This window comes from Pyxicephalus adspersus, chromosome 8, assembly GCF_032062135.1.
Source record: "Pyxicephalus adspersus chromosome 8, UCB_Pads_2.0, whole genome shotgun sequence".
Lineage (NCBI taxonomy): Eukaryota > Metazoa > Chordata > Amphibia > Anura > Pyxicephalidae > Pyxicephalus > Pyxicephalus adspersus.
The window spans coordinates 45,306,370-45,312,192 of record NC_092865.1 but is presented as its reverse complement, the minus strand read 5'-3'; the positions used below and the strand labels follow the sequence as shown (position 1 = coordinate 45,312,192).

The 5,823-nt window shown below is 45.3% G+C and overlaps 1 protein-coding gene across 4 annotated transcripts in view; it reads right to left on the bottom strand.

The window, feature by feature from the left end:
• The window catches only part of CACNA2D2 (calcium voltage-gated channel auxiliary subunit alpha2delta 2), a 129,297-nt gene that overhangs the window by 81,921 nt on the left and 41,553 nt on the right, over positions 1-5,823 (bottom strand). The window lies entirely within an intron of this gene.

The window sequence follows — 5,823 nt, the reverse complement described above, 5'->3', positions numbered from 1 at the left end:
TGTGTACTATGAGTGTCTCCGGTGATCGACAGGCATTGCAGGGGTTACCTTGAATCCATAATGAGCATTTTTCCATGCAAACATTTCACAGATTGCTAAAAGCCATAGCTGCCCCTTGTGTCCCAGACTACAAACATTTCCAGCTATAAAATCTCCCAGCAGTTCTCAATTTCCTTCAACTTATTGGGTGACGATCCCTTCTCTTCCCTTTCTTTCTGAAAGTGAGGCACCAAAATACTTTCTGATTGAGATACTAAACAGGGCTTAATGTAAAGTAGAAAGCAAATATGGGACAGCATTTCCCCTTTAGCACTGCTTTGGCTACAAGTCCTTTTATCTGAGTCGGACACATTCATCCACAGCAGAGATTACCCCGCTGCTAGGGGTGGCACTGTGATATCTCTGTGATATCTGTGGGTAAGGAGTTATGCCTTAACTTAAAGCATGAAGTCAGAGAGCAAGTACTGACATCAGGCAGAGAGCCCCAACTACAACACAAGAGGAATCTCCTTATGATCCATCGCTGGAAGCAACTCAGCAGGGTTCAAATCTGTAGGTAGCTCAGCCAGCATTGAGGTGTCTCTAAAGGTAGATTTTTAACCCTCTGGTTTTCATTTTATTTATAGAAAGATGAATGTAAATGAAGAAATAGAGACAGTCTAAGCTGGATAAGAACACCTAAGAAATATCGGTGTGATTTGATGGTGGTGATATTTATTCATAAAACATATTCAAACACCAAACTTGGAAGAACCTTGAGGAGGAGGATACAGAAGACCAGCCGGGGTAACTTCTGTGCAACAAAAGCAGCAAAATGGGGATTCAGGGGTCACCAAATACCTAGAACTGGGGGACTGAAGATTGATAGGTAGGGTTGGCTGCTCAGATTCTGGGTAAAGTCAAACTCGACCAGAATATTGGGGATTCAGTTCTTTATTCACTCAAGTGAACGTTAGAGATTGGACATTTTAGGAGGCCAAGAACTGCTGATATCCCTGGCGCGGGGATCTGGGAAAGGAGGGCTTGGTGTGGTTGAATTTATAGGATATTTATAATTTACTGCAGACTGGGTCTGTGCAGGATTGGACTGTGTGTTCAGTGTGCAGAGCGGTTATGGGACCTAATGATCCTCATCATCATCCACACCCTCGGCCTCATCCTCTTCTTCCTCATCATCACCATCCTCATCCTCCTAATCACCATCCTTAACTTCCTCACCATCATCCTCCTCATCATCGTCATCCTCATCCTCTGCCGTCACTAAGGCCCATTAGAACAAATTATATATACCTGCAAGCATTGAACAGTACTTCTGCCAATAATCCGCACATTATAAAGGCAACTGGATAAACTGCATTGGTTTCTGCTGGCTGTGAAGCTGTTATTTCTTCATTGAATCAGAGCCACTTTGTACCATCATTGTGAAAATAAAATAATGGACCCCACAAAGCTATAAATTGAAAAATATGACTCATTCCAGATGAATGGTGCATTTGGTTACCCCGGGTTACTTTCCAGGGACTAGAGAAAACCATCAGAACTTTTCTTCAAATACTGGGGGATTTGGGACATTTCGAATGCAGAATTTTTGGAGCCCAATTGCCCCAGAACAGAACCAGTTCCTAGAGGTAATAGTGGGGTACATTTCCTGGTCTAAGCACCATTGGTATGGCACAGTGGAGCTGGGTATAATTGCTACCCAGTTGCCCCATATTCATACACCGGGGACTACGCACAGAGCCAGCAGACTGTATACACTACAAAGTCCTGATTTTCTTTTCTCGCTGTGTTAACATGGAGACTTCAGATTAGCAGCGGTGCCTTACAAAGCAGACAGATCACTTAGTCAGGAAGGTGTTTAGGGACTTGGTCAGTAAATGAGGTGGAACGCGTCACTGTCCTAATTCCTCCCTTTCGGCAGAAGGTTTTTCTTTGGTTCTGCCAGTGAACTGTGAGATGACAGAAGGGCAGAAGGCACCATAGCATTGGCCACCAACTACAAATCCCAGCAGTGCTGGTCCAGCACAGAATGGGGTCTATCCAGCACTTCATTTGCAGCTCTCCCCTGTGATATCGGTGAATTAGGGCTTTATCGCTGGTGATCATGAAATCCATACAAGCAATTCCTCAATTGCCTGAACAGCTCTGTGATAATTCAGCCATGTGTTCCCTGGTTCCAGCTTGGCCCCTCCCAAAGCTCACACAGGGTGGCAAAGTCTGTAAAGATCACGAAGTCTGCAGGAAGCTTCTAGAGTATGAAAACAAAGAATTAAATCTGAACTCTAGGCACACAATCAACTACACAGTGGCTATACAGAAACAGAAATGAATTTCTATCATGTGCCAGTCTCCAATTGTTATGGAACTACAAGACTCAGCATGCAGTGCCAGCCTCTGGCTGTTAGAAACTATGTATCTATGCATGTCTGAATACTATGGGATCTATTCATATAAAAGTGAATCTGACATTCACTGAAACATTCCCTGGTCGAGAACAAATCACAGCTGGATGGGTGTATAATATTGCTACTTCAGGTTTACTGGCTGCATGCATAATAGCTCCTGTAGCGAGGTATAAATGTAACACAATATACCGCATGGCATCCATGTATACCCGTATGTGTTCTGTGCAGCATCTAAGACACTATGGTACCTAGATTGTAAGCATTGCGTAATATGTTGGCGATATATAAATCCTGTTTATTATTAATATTATAATTAGTCCCAACGTTGACCCCAGGTGTGTCTGTGTCTACAGCTTCACATGGCTGGGCGATGAATCCTCCAAAATCGAAATCAGTGAAAGACTGAGAGCCGCATCCAACAACACAGCCCGCATGTCACTTGTCACCTCATCACACTGCGTGCAAAGGACACGCGTCCATCGCTGCACAGCAGGCACAATCTCTGCCCTCCGCTAGATACTTATGGCGCAGAGGAGAAGGCAAATTCAAATCCAATCATAGATATATATAGCACAGTCGCTGGATTGCTGCAGCAGCCGTCATAAAAAATTAGGTCAAATATTCTTAGTGAAAAAAACTAGAACAGCGCAACAAAAATGTCCAACGCAAAATCCTACGGCTAGCAGTATGAGAATAAAGCTCTGGGGTCCTACCAACAATCCCATTGGAGCGTATGGAGACATCCAAAAGCATCATAGGGCTTAAACTGTGGTAGTGGGAGGTATTAGAGTGTCAGCTCCTCTGTTCAGAGACTGATGGGACAGGCTCAGTGTTCTGTGTACAGCATTGTTGTATAGGTCTGATCTGTATAAATGTATAATAGTGTGTGACTGTGGAGGGGGGCATTAGAGTGTCAGCTCATCTGTACATAGAGTGATAGGATCAACTCAGTGTTCTGTGTACATCGCTGTGGTATATATCAGAGCTATAAAAATGCATTATAAAAGAATATGAATGTATCAGATTTTGGAGTGTCATCACCTCCGTACAGAGACTGATGGGACTGGCTCGGTGTTCTCTGTACAGCACTGCAGTATATGTCCGAGTTAAATAAATGTATAATATTAGTGTGGGACTGTGGGGGGACATTAGAGTGTCAGCTCCTCTGTACAAAACTGATGAGACTGGGTAAGTGTTCTCTGTACAGCACTGCGGTATATGTCAGCGCTAAATGTATAATAATAGTGTGTTACTGCAGGGGGCACAGGAGGTGACAATATACAGAAGCAGCGATGGGCAGGTTGAATGTTTTGTCTTCCCAGAGGAAGGTGCGGAGTTTGAGGCGGATTGTAGGGATGGATGTCGCTCCTGATCGCACTGCAGCCAAATCTCCTCTCTGCCCCCCTCCTCTCCCATTTCCTCCACATAAAGTCTGCGCACACAGACAAGGAGAGGTAATTTTCCGCGGTTCCACACTGCGCCCTGCGCTCTTGTGTCCCAGGATCCTCCGTTTGGACAGATTAGCGTCTGGCAGATTGGATATGTGCTGGCGGGGGCAGAGATTGCATGGTGTCATTAATATTCACAGAGTGCGTCTTCTCCAGAAGTCAAGAAGCCAATAAAATAAACTAATAGAGGAAAATGTAAAGTGGAGAGCGGCGGAGAGCCAGAGTGCCAGGCGGCCACCGCTGGGCGAACAGTGTCTGCATGGAGGATGGATGCAATGCGATGAATATACAGACTCCATACTGCCAATTACCTGACATCTGTGCACTGTGCACACATCCATATAATGTACATACCCTGCACTATATGTGCACCTACAGCCTACATACCCGCACAATGCTACTAGACCTGTGCCACTATCCCTGCCCTGGGTTCCTGGGTCTGTACACCTGCTGTGCCCATTATGAGGGGTCGCCACAATCCCTGCCATTCGTTTTCTTTATTTTACATTATGGAGAATGTAACAAGGGAAGAACCGGCTGCCAGGGCCTTGTGCAGACACCTAGTCTGAAAGTATGTCAGGCATTTTTGGGTGTTTGGGAAGGAATTAGAGTGTTAGTTTCTCTGTACAAGGACTGAAAGAACCAGCTCAACGTTCTCTGTACAGCACTGCAGTACATATCAGAGTTATATAAATGTATAATAATAGTATGTGACTGTGGGAGGACATTAGAGTGTCAGCTCCTCTGTACAAAGACTGATGGGACGGGCTCAATATTCTCTGTACAGCACTGCAATATATGTCAGAGCTATATAAATGTTTAATAACATTGTGTGACTGTGGAGGGGGGCATTGGACTGCACGCTTGCTGCTCCCCCTTGGGTGCACCCTTGGGTTTAATCCACTCCCATCCCCTGCATCCTATACAGTCCGCTATCGCCCCAGATGCTGCGACCTAGCAAAGTCCCTATGAAAAATAAATGTGTTTATACAGAAGTATGTGAACGGTGAGCCGACGCCGCTCTCCTCCCCATCCATCCTGCGCCACAGGCCCTGGGCAGAGCACGCAGCGCAGAGATAAATATTTTAAATAGCAACACTCCGGTAACACACGGTTCTGCCAGACAAGGAATAATTAGAAAATAAATTACATTTTTTTCCCTCTGCCCCATTGGATGAATTAGATTAGCAGGAAGAGAGTGCCGCGGGGACACAGCGCACCGCGGCTGCACAATCACAGCGGCAGATAACACGCCGCCCGTGTATATGCGCCGTGTGTCACTTTAGGCTGCGTTCATACCAATCAGGTAAAGAGCATGCAAGCTGGAGTGTTGGGGTAAAAATAGGGGGTCACCCCCACACCGCAGCGGATAGGCAAGACTGGAAAATGGGGCAGTAAAATGGTGCACCTTATGGTACTTATGGACCTCAGGGGCAGTCAGATTGCTCTCAGGCAGTCATATGACCTTGCACCACTACCATTCACGAGAAGGCATATTTGTAATCAGACACTCATTGGCCAAAGGAAGCCACCCAATAAAGCCATCTCCAGCAGCACATTTATTGTCTCATGTCTGTAGCTTTTTGCTAATATAGAGAATATCCCTCCCTCTATATTATTCACACTGCTTCTGTTTACCAGCCAGAAGATCCCAAAAAGTGCTTTGTCCAATCCGAGCTCTGCTACTTTATGCCAGGTGACTTCACTTGCTCCTTCATTGACAAATCACAGGTTGGGGGGAAGACTTACACATATATATATATATATATATATATTCTATACTGATCGATGGAACCCTCTGCTCTGGTTCAATGTCTGGACTTCCACCACCACCACATTAGTATTGTGCCAACGCTCCTTTACCCATTTGGGCCTAATAAGACTTCCTCGAAATTATACCTCAATAATCCCCTTTCGTATCTGTTAGCACCTCTATTATACCCCATCTATATCTGTTAACCCCCCCCCCC